At 35.1% G+C, this 12,190-nt stretch overlaps 1 protein-coding gene across 2 annotated transcripts in view; it reads right to left on the bottom strand.

Moving 5' to 3' along the window:
- The window catches only part of ripor1 (RHO family interacting cell polarization regulator 1), a 155,517-nt gene that overhangs the window by 117,279 nt on the left and 26,048 nt on the right, over positions 1-12,190 (bottom strand). The window contains exon 1 of one of the 2 annotated variants that reach the window (XM_056478094.1): positions 8,796-9,034. The exons of the other annotated variant lie outside the window; for it this stretch is intronic. The gene's annotated coding sequence lies outside the window, so the exon portion shown is untranslated. Of the gene's footprint in view, positions 1-8,795; positions 9,035-12,190 lie in introns of those variants that run through there. 2 annotated transcript variants of the gene reach the window in all.

The following is a 12,190-nucleotide window of genomic DNA, read 5'->3' as shown; positions in this document are numbered from 1 at the left end:
TATGTGGGTTGAGGTAAAACTACTTTCCCGGGTGAAAATGCTGTCCCAGTCCGCCCCTATACTACAGTGGGAGGCCTTGTGTGCATGTGCTGCATTTCTAAACGTATGCATTTTTGAAGTCTTTTAAAAGTTTAACAGAATAAAAGCACAGAATAAGACAATTATATGTTTTAACCGATGCCATTGACAATAGTTACGAAGTACAAATAAAAAAAGTTCGCATTTCACAAGAGAAGCATCCAGGTGCAGCAGACTGGAGCAATGATTCATAATCTCCCGCACAGATCCAGACACTCATTTCAAGACGCGTTGGCTTCTGAAACTAGTGACTGTCTGACCGACAGGAAGAAAAACTAATGCACTATCTGCTTTCCCAAGGAGGAAGAGAAAGCGCTGTGGAAGATAAAAGGCTAAACAGATACTGGCAGCTCACCTACATCCATTTCTGGGAAACACAATCCCCGCAATACAAAATTAGGAATAAATGCCCAATTGTGTAAACTCCAACTAGACTTGGAGGATAAGTCGGGTCACAGAGATTTCATTTCAAGCCTGAAGCATGATAGTTACTGCAGAGTTGTTGTTGTTTTTTTAGCCATGCACTAAACAGTCAATTGGTCCTTCCTCAAGGCGGGTCTATTTTCAGAATGGTCAACCAGGACAGACAGTCTTTCCTCTGGGGGAGGAGGATGTCAATGTCTTTGTGAGGAAACGGAATGTAAAAGAAAATAAGCGCGAGAGAGAGAGTTTATTGAGAGAATCTGGAAGGAAAAGCTGAATGTGCATTACTTTCTGACTGGACTGGAGTAAAGAGAGGACTATGTTTGGATAAATGTAAATAGGTTACTTAAACAAGACTTGGAGTTACAGCACACATCAGACACACTGTTTGGATGAGCCAAGGTGATGTAACCAAAAAGAGAAGATCCTGCTAACAAAGGCCAAATAGACTGTCTATGCAAATATTCCACAAGGGAAAAAAAGTACTGAAAAGAAAATACACACTAAAGCTCTAAAATGTGAAATTCAAGGTGATTTACAGACTTTAAGGGTGTGTTCACACTCAGTAGTTTGGTTCTCTTCTACACCATTTTGAACTTACTTATTATGAACATACAAAGCTGAATGAGCTTACAAGTAGGAATTTATAATTTCATATATAATTATAATTTATGAAAATATATATATATATAATTTCAGCATCGATATCGCAATGTGTGCATCTGTGTCACATTGCAGGATGTGCGATGTTGAGTTGGGATTATAGTTGATTATAATCAATGCAGAATTGAATTATAATGTTTATAATCTACATGCATTTTTAAAGAGAAGAACATTTACTCACTATTTTTATTTCATCCTTCACTTGTTGCTAATTTTTATGATGAACACAAAAAGAAGATATTTTCATATCTCATAAACATTTAAAACAAGTGAAGGGTGAGTAAACAGTGAGTCAATTTTCGTTTTTTTTGGTGAACTATCTATTTAAGGCCTGTGAGTGTGAGAACATTTCAATATTTGAGAGTTTAAAACATCCGGTCACCAGAAATTCTAATGTTTGTAACTTTAATAAAGATTACATTATATACAATGAAGTCTATGCAGTGTTGATTATTCAATGTCTGTACCTTAATACTGTTAAGAAAACTATAATGCACATTTATCCACACTTGTAAGGTATTTGGTATATGTTATTTGAGATTCCCTTCCCTACAAAATCACCCAGATTAATCTAAAATTAAGAATTCTTTCCAAATAAAGCTTTATTCACATCGCAGAAAAACAAAATCAATCACAATGTCAGATGTGATGGTATTTTTTATAAGTTGAGAACTTTAAGAACTAATAAAATTAGCAAAGCAATCAAAACTGTAAGCATCAGCATATAAATTAAGAAACTTAACTAAGGAACTTCCAACTCCTATAATAAATTGTAAACAGCAACATCATGGTTAAGGTGAGAAATGTTTATTTTTTAAGTTTGCATTTTGCTTTATCATAACCAGTTGCATTTTTTGTTATTTCCTTATATTTGTTGTGTTTACGATTAAAATACACCAGTGTTCATTTAGATGTGGATGAGACCTATTTTATTTGCTTGATTCGCTTTAGGGATGTAACGATTTGAACTGAATAAAAATTCAAAAATTCAAATACTGTATGTGACAATTCAAATCATTTTCAAATAAATCCCAATATATGTTTTGAACATCAGGGACCATTGTGTTTGTTTATTGTTCATTCATTTAACATGCACAATAGCAGCGAACAACAAGTTGAAGTAAATAGGTTAACAGAGTGTGAACGTTAAGGAAGCTCAGTTATTGAGGAAGCTCCCTCTTCATTCAAAGTTGAGGAGTGTCTGGCCACAGAAGCCAAATGTCTGGCCCACATCGTCACACAGGCAATAGGACGAATGACTTGTCATGCTCTTTACTTTCCCTTTTTCTAAATATGATTTAAATTGATTGGAGAAACCGAAAGGGAGAATCGCTGAACAGCTGCGTGCATGTCTGCATGTTATATCATCTCCGCCATTTTTCATCATTTCAAACTTTGAAATTGATAACGATATGCATGACGAGTACTAAAAAGTGCAGTTGAAAATGACTAAAAGCAATTTAAACATTTAGAAAATAGTTCTCAGCTATTTGCTCTCTCTCTCACTCACTGTTATAGAAGATTTTACAATTCTGTATTAGGAACTATAAAAAAAGAATGTCTTCTCTGTATCTGATACCAAGCCACGTCCACTGATCAACATTGGCTGTTTCTTAATTGCAAGAACGCGAAGAATGGACTTGCGTTCTTGTGGAGATCATTCTTGCTACGTCACCTCGGAAGAACGAAATCAAGAGACCGTGAAATTTTTCCAGATGGTCACATGACCTTTACGTATTTTAAACAGAAAATTACTTAAACATAACTGCATTTATACAACGATTTATTGTTTTATCCCTTTTGAATGTAAATAACATGCACAAAAACTTTACAAATATCCTTTGCACAATACAAATAAAACCGATTTTAATACGAATTTGAGCAAATAAATACCCTTAATGTGTTAATGTCTTTATTGCAATTTTCATGCTAATGTTTACTTTCACCATGTCATTTAGGGAAACTCCTGAAATAAATAAGTTATATTTCTGAACTTTAATAATAAATCTATATAAAATGCTGCACTTCCCACCTCCTTTATTCAGAATCAGCCGCAATGACTTCTGGGACTTCTCAATCGAGTTCTGCGTCCAAGTCTGCATCCTCGATATCATGAATGCATCTGGGAACTTCTCCGTTCTTGAGTTTTGGAACTGAACTTTAGTGGTTCATAATGACGTTACACAAGAACACAAAGAAGCAAGATCGCTATAGAACCCATATTGAGAAACAGACATTTTTATTTGATTTGGAATTTGCAATTTTTTAAATCGCAATTTAGTTTGTTTATTTTACAAAACATTTTACTTTACCCAAAAAAAGGTGCGGAATTTGAGAAGTAATAAAACGACACTTGTAAATTTCTAAATTGTCTCAACTAGGACTGCACAATATACTACAAATGTTATTGTGATAATAGTTTATATATTAGACAACTTGTGATAACTTGCATGTATTTTATGCATTGATTGTTTATCTAAATTTGGCCAATCAGATGGGGCATTAATATCTTAAGCCCAGCCTAAAGCAGTAGTTGCTGTTCTGCTATTGGTGGCCCAAAGTCGAACAAAACTCATCACGAAAACGACAACAGCCAATCAGAGTCAGAACATCTGCTGAGGTTTTCACTCATTCATAGGCTGTGTCTGAAATAGCCTACTACTCAGTAGGTACTGTATTTGAATGTAAATGTATACTCTGCCATTAGAAAAGTACGTTCTATACAGTACGAGTCTGAACAGTATGAATGAAAATCGGACATACTACATCCGCCATGATCACATGATCTATCCATGTCAGTTGCGTCGCTTAACTCCTATTCATGAATTCTCTCATGTCGCATTATGGGATAGCATAGCGTGCATCGGATGCGCACTTCAGAATTTTGCCGGAAGTAGTAGGTCAACTGGATACTTCTCACATACTGTTTTTTGAATTCTATAAATTCGGACATCCTACTCTGTTCACATACTATTTTTAGCATACTTTATATTATGAACATGGACCGTGGTCGAGGGTTGTTTTGTGGCAAACACATGAGCAGCGTAATGCGGTTTTGCTTTACGTATGGTCGGTGTTTGGAGTTTATTAAAGACGCAGACCAGACGGAAACACCAGACATACTGCATCATTGTGCTCAACATTTTAACGAGGGCCACTCATACGCTGTAATTGTGGACATGATGTCAAGTCTACACGGTGTAAACATCTGCTTGAGGACTCTTAAAAGTAAACTGAACGAAGCCTGTGATACGGTATAACTGGTGTCCGTGTTAAATGGTGCCCCTTTCCAGATGTAAACTGTTCACGTTTACAGATTAACAGATTCATCACTTTTTCACAGCAACAAAACAAGGCCTTACCAAATAAATGTTCTTATTACTTGGTGTCAGTGTCATTGTAAACATTATTGATTTTAATATTTGTGTGGCAGAAGAGTATTTAACCAAGATTAATCTAAAAAATAATTATAATTGACATGTCATCAACGGGATTCGAACCAAAGTCAAAAGGTCCAGCACACGATCAATCGACTTATCTAACTGAGCTATTGCAAAGTACTGGTTGAGGATGGTTTTGATTTCTTTATCAGTCAACATATGTTGTGCTGAGGTTGTGGACTCGTGTTAACTTGTTTCTACATTCTCTCACGCCGATATTTTCTCCGAATAGCACTAAATGACAAAACGATGTTTTATCGCATTTGGTCAAACCATGATTTTTATAGTTGTAGATTCATGTTAACCTGTGTCTACAAAGTCACATACGAGCTGGTGTGTGGTACATTCCCTTTCCATAATGAATCTGTAACTTTAAATTTGTTTCAGGACTTGTAAAAGTGTTTGGTGTCTTGTTAATTTTTTTTCTGAAATGTAAATGTTTCATCCTTGGTAAAATAGTTTTTCCTATGTTACTGTGTCTTATGATAGGTAAAAATGTTTTTCAAAATGTAAATTTGTCTCGAACTTCATAAAAGTGTTTCACACTTTGTAATGTTGTTTTGCACTTCCCAGCCACTGTAGAGAGTGCATCCGCTGTGTGAAACATGTGCTGGATAAGTTGGCTGTTTATTCCGCTGTGGCGACCCATGATTAATAGAGGGAATAAACCGAAAAGATAATGAATGAAAGAACATGCAGCAAATAAAAGTTAAATTTTTTTAGGGAAATGTTATGTCGTAAGAAATATTGTTATCACAACACTCAACAACAATACCGCACTTTGCAGTAGTATCGTGCAGCCCTAGTTTCAACTTATTATGTTAAAATAAACTGCAAATAAATTTGTATCATGAAATCAATGTCATAAATCATACTGAACGGTGAGATGAGTAAATTGTTACATCCCTAGTACACTTGTTTGGTGTGCAAAATGCAGCCATTCACACTTATTCAAACAAACCTCACTGACAGATCAGTTTCCGACTAAAACTAGAGTATATTTTGATCAAACCACAGTGTGAACACACCCTACTACTGTATTCTTCAAGTCATCAACAAAACAACTACACCAGTATGACCAGCCGCACACACAAACTAGCTTTATCACTTTCATCGCTTTGCTTGATCAAATCATTAGCTAAATTAGGCCCCTTCATCTCGGTCCAGGTCTACACAATGGACAGATTGTGTGGCCCGTGGTGCTGCCTACAAGGCTCTGAGTAAAAAAAAAAAAATAGTGTTCCCACATTCTTACCAGAAAGTAAGGCTGTTGATACACTCGCATAGCCTCACGGTTAAATTAAGTCACAAGATTTGCTGCAAATCTCACGTGCAAGTTCATAAATAGCACAGCGCACAAGAACTGGAAGTCAACACAGCCACGTCAAAGGAATGAAGACACTTTGGCTGTTCTGGTCTCCACATGTCATGAAAACTCAAGAGTACAGGAAAGCCGATGAAGTTACAGTTTATTAGGCCAGGGTGCATTAAGAGACCAACAAACAAACTTTCAAGAGCGCTGCTGCTGATGTAGATACACTAGGGCTGGGCGATTAATCAAAAAGTAATCGAAATCGACATTCAGAATCAATAATCAATCAAAATTTTCCAGGTCGATTTTTTCAATTATTTTCCCAACCGCATGTGGAGTCACATGAGCTCGCTTTGTTTATTACTATTGTGTTGATGTTCAATAAATAATCATAGATAGTAGATAGTGTGTGTTTTTTCTTCAATTATTTTAAATCAAGTTATACACTGTACAAAACTTATCAGTGAACTATGAGGGCAAATAAGATAAAATGAATAAAAGAATCGATCATTAATTGTAATCGAGTTTAAATATTCAATTAATCAAGATTGTGATTTTAGGCCAAATTTTTCTTTGATATAAATTCATCTATTAATGATTCTGAAGCAGCAGACGCCATAATCCCACTTGTCAGTGCTTACCTGTTTGTTTGAACGACAAATGAACATCATGATACAATATTCAATCGTTTCTTCTCATGTAATGTGGCATAGTTCACGATAACCCATGTCTGCAATGCCTCAGGACACCATTGCAAAAAGTCTAGCATGTTTAATTTTCTGAAGCATAGCGGACTGTTTTTGAAGATGTTATTCATTATTTTTATATATATATATATATATATATATATATATATATATATATATATATATATATATATATATATATATATATATATATATATATATATATTGCAGCGTCTTGCGATTAACTAATTGTAACGTTTCAAATTGCAACTGCGAATCATTCATTCTTTATCTTTTCAGCTTAGTCCCTTTATAAATCCGGGGCATCCACAGCGGAATGAACCGCCAACTTATCCAGCATAAGTTTTACGCAGCAGATGCCCTTCCAGTTACAACCCATCACTGGGAAACATCCATATATCCAAACATCCATACACACTCATTCACTACAGACAATTTAGCTTACCCAATTCACCTATACCCATGTTTTTGGACTTGTGGAGGAAAGCGAAGCACCTGGAGGAAGCCCACGCAAACGGGGAGAACATGCAATCTCCACACAGAAATGCCAACTGACCCAGCCGGGGCTCGAACCAGCTACCTTCTTGCAGTGAGGTGAATGTGCTACCCACTGCATCACCGTGCTGCTCGTGACTGCGATTCGATTTCGATTAATCGCACAGGCCTACTTGCCACAAAAAAATTTGATGTAATTATTTCTTAGCGACATACTTCAACATGTCAAAACAAAAAACTAGCTGTATATACTATTTTCAACATAATATTACTTTCTATATTTTTTTTAAATGACAAGTTTAATAATGTTTAAACTATATTATATTGTGGAGGCAATTACATAAATAATCAAAAATATATATTTGTTGGCTTTTGGTCCAAATTGATTGAGTATAACTTCTATTTAACCTAATGCATTTCTGTTATAAAACCTTAAGTTTCATGCCTTTTTAAAAATATTATGTCTACTCCCCCTGACTTCTGTAAATAGTTTTTGTATGAATGGAAGATAACGTAAAGCGGTATACTGCTCTGTAATTATCATGAGGAATTGTTTTTAGTTTTCTTTTCCTGATTTTAATACGATAGATTGTTGGTGATTGGATGGATGTCGGCCCGACTGGGTAGCTTTACTTGAACAGAGGAAAATTAAGACCTATTTTAAAACGATAGTTCAGTGAATTTAAGACTTTTCAAGGCCTAAAATTTAGTTTTTTAAAAATGTAAGCCATTTTAAGAGTTGTTAAAACTCCGCGAACACCCTGTAATATAAATGTAAAAATGGATGAAATAAGCATGCACATTTAAATATCTGATGTAATATTAGACGTAAAAATATTTTATGAAAAAAAACTAAATGCACTAGATACATCACAGAAAATACTCTACATAAATATTTAAATATATATTCATAGAAATTAACAGCTCATGAAACCAAAAAAATGTTAAGCACAATTTTAAATTGTCTAAAATGGACTTGTATGTCCTCTTCTCATTTGAAGAACTGACAGTGTCAGTTTGCATTGCTCAAAGTTGTTTACGAACATCAGTCAAGCTACTAATCCCCAAAAATCCCAGAAACATATACTTCAAAGTAACAAAAGTAGGTTATTAGAGCCAGCATTCCCTAGCATGCATAAGAGAGAGAGAGAGAGGGAGGAAAAATCTGAGGGATTAGGTTGTGCAGGATTAGCTTCATGGGATATTATCTAAAGAAACTGAGTGACTATGAGCAGGGACGTGCTGCAAAAGAGAAAAGAAAGGCTTCAAAGCAATAACACAAAGTGGCTGACGGTGTCTTTCCGCTATGTAATTCCTAACTATTAATATCCGAGGTTACATCTTTTACACACATATGCCAAACAAAGCTTTCTTTGTCATCCGAGCTCACTCCCAGTCTCCACCATGCCATGTTTTGAGAAAGTCTATCACACTACCCTGCACATTCATTTGCAAAATGACCACAATTATGCACACGGCTATACTTGGTAGCTCAAAATACATTGGCACAGACTCGTTATGTGTTGGTGTTATACTTTACTATCTAACGTTACTGTGTAGCTCGGTTTGTAAGACGTTTAAGTGAATGTGAGGCTTAAATAAGCACCTAAAATCCTCAACGCAAATGTGTATATGCCACAGAAATGTCGTTAAGATGTAAATAATGAAACTACATACATGTCTGTCAGGGTTGGTATCATCGGTGTTTAAAATCCAAATCCGCGTCTTTCAATCCGCGTGCTGAATGAATCTGCTACTTTGAACGCGACGGAAGGCACGAGTAAGTTTCTCGCGCAAAATAAATCCTCGGTAAATACGCGGTGTATCCCAAATTCTCTGCATACACACACAGAGAGAGACACACACTGCAAGCTGTGTCACTTTCTCTCTCTGAAGGCAATGCTCTGTAGGCTTGGTACTGTCGTTATCTCGTAAGGGGTGTGGACAAAACACATGCAAATGAAAAGACGTCCATCCCCGGCGTGGCCACTTCACACCCGGCCAGCGTGGAGGGAGTATCGGGACACTGCTTTCGCAAGAGGAATGAGAGCGGATGAGAAAGGGGTTAACAATATCACGTGGTGTATAAATTTTGTTTTTTACAGTCTGGTCAACTGTAGAAATGCACTTAAATATTGTGCACGAGCCCCGTTGCAAATGGAGAGGGGGAAGGGAGAAGGAGAAGGGGAGGGACAAAGATTTGAGCTTTTACTGGCCTCTTCAGTGAAACCCAAAGATGTGAATTACACCCCTCACCCTCAAAACATCAACAACAACACAGTGGTAACAGGGACTGGGTCATATTTATCTGATTGAAAATGTATCATTTGGACAAACACTAAGCTTGGGAGACTGATATTCTCTTAATATCATGTATTGTTTTATTTTACATTAATATATCTAATATATAATGACAATGAAACATTATTTAAACCATAACTTGCCATTTTGTTTTCATAAAAGTTATTTGCAATGCATTTAATATGTTTTCTGTGCATATAAACATCACTTAAACATAATATTTGCACCAGAATGTGAGGTCTCCTTTACCCATAACATCTAATCTAATATATAACGACAATGAAACATTATGTCAACCATATCAAGCCATTTTGTTTTCACAAAAGTTATTTGGAATGCATTTAATATGATTTCTATGCATATAAAAATTGCTTAAATGTAATATTTGCACCAAATTGTGACATATATATATATATATATATATATATATATATATATATATATATATATATATATATATATATATATATATATATATATATATATATATATATATATATATATATAAACGAAATTAAAAATATTTTAATAAGCATTTTTATGAAAACATTTGGTCAGTCTGTTTTTTTTTAATTGAAGGAAAATAAAGTTTCATACAATACAACACATAACATGACAGTTTCCTTCTTTCTATTGTTTTGTTTTGTTTGTTTAACCCAAGTGCCACCCCAAGACCTGAACACCCTAAGGCAGCTTAACACAATACTTAGGTTCAGATACAATAATTAAACAGTCTTGAGTCATGCATGAAGTGACATAACAGTGATGATGGAAGAAAGAAATAAAAAAAACAATTCTAAATAACAGGAGAAGATAAAAAGAAATAAAAAATTGCAGAACGAACCAAAAACACCATGAAGTAAATACAAAGAGATACAGTGCTCAGTATATATATGTACACCCCTCACAAATCTATATTTTAAATTAATATTTTTAATAAGAAGCTATACAATACTATATGTGTGCATATACATTAAATTAGTCAGTACTGAAGCCAATTCTGGGGCTTATCTAACAAAATAACTTACGATGATGGTCCACAAACTAGTACAGCCAAATTTATGTGTTATAAAAAAACATTAAAGACAAATTTAAAAAAAGAGGAAAAATCAAGAGAAGCAAAAAATTGAAAAAATTCAGTTGAAATTTTGTAAGTAGTCATTTTTGTTGTTTTGCTTGAATTTAATTGTTTTATCTTTCATTTTCTAAATATGTTTGGTGATTAAAATATTATTTTAATAAATATTTCTGACTAATAAATCTGTTTTGTTTAAATAGACCAAAATACATTTCCTATATTCACTGAGAAATGATACAAATATTCATTTTCAAAATGGGGTATACTCAAGTATGCTGAGCACTGTATACAGTTTATTTAACAGCGGGGCAAATTTTTTCAGATTTTTAAAATATGATAAAATAGGTCGAGTCTGTTTTTTTACATCATTATAAATTTTAGTTCAGAACCTAATTTTGAAACAATGGATGTTTTAATTAATTCATTATTATTAATGCTACAGTGATACACAGTATAATATAAAAAACAGGATCAGGTTATTGATTTGGTGTTGATTTTTTATTAATAGGACTGTGGAGTACATGTAACTAAACAATAAAAGATTGATGTGTATATTTTATGAATTAAGAAATAAGTTACTATCATCAAACGAACTTACATTTTAATAACACCTTTATAGACTACTCTACAGTGGATATCCTTCTGACGAGGATTGCAGCTACAGGTTAAATTACAGGCTAAAGTGGTTGCGTGGCAATTATAACAGCAGGCTATAGATAGAAACTGCAAGACCAGAGTATGAGAAAGACAGAACGCGATGCTTAAGATGGACATTTTTTCTAAAAGTGTTGGAGCAAAGTTTAAACCACCACCATGTTAACATTAAACAAACCTCTTTTACTGTGTCACTAGAATTGTTTACCTTATTAAGCACTGCCTAGTGTAAGTTTCTCTGTCCAACAGTCACTAGAATAGGCGATTGTCAAACTAAGTGGTGTTTGTTTTCTGCCCCAAATAAGCTTCTTGTGCCTTTAAATGCAACAAGCATATGTAATAGTTTAAAACAGTGTATGTGTGCAACATGTAGCTAAAGAGGAGATACGACTGGTCTCATAACAAGCCATGGTCAGTTGATGATGTCATGTATTTGAAGAAAGGCTTGACATGGCCACCTGAAACCAAAAGATAGGCCTGGGAGTGAAGAGGGGATCAATGGCGGATACCCATTCACCCCTCCCCATTTGCCTCCTATTCAAACCCAGCCAGCCATTATCTATCTAAATTCTCAATTCACTTCCCTAAATCACTGCCCCCTTTCTCCCACTCCAAATCACCCCTCTGAGCGATAGCACTACACAGTATTCACTGCCCAGGGCAAAAGCAAGCCACCTAAATTATGGAATTAGGCTGCAGAATGTAGAGCGAAATCCAGGCCATGAGCAAGACGTCCAAAACAATCATCAAGCAGACTTTAAACCTATGAAGACTACTATTCCATATTTGATTAACAAAGTTATAAGGTTGGTGCAGCATGGTGGCTCAGTGGTTAGCACTGTCATCTCACAGCAAGAAGGTTGCTGGTTTGAGTCCCGGCTGGGCCAGTTGTCGTTTCTGTGTGGCGTTTGCATGTTCTCCCCGTGTTCGTGGTTTTCTCCATCCAAAGACATGCGCTATAAGTGAATTGGATGAACTAAATTGACCATAGTGTGTGAATGTGAGAGTTTCCCAGTACTGGGTTGCGGCTGCAAGGGTA

Source organism: Danio aesculapii, chromosome 18 (assembly GCF_903798145.1).
Source record: "Danio aesculapii chromosome 18, fDanAes4.1, whole genome shotgun sequence".
NCBI classification, from domain to species: Eukaryota; Metazoa; Chordata; class Actinopteri; order Cypriniformes; family Danionidae; genus Danio; species Danio aesculapii.
Note: the sequence above shows the minus strand (reverse complement) of the source record. Positions and strands in the feature narration are given on the sequence as shown.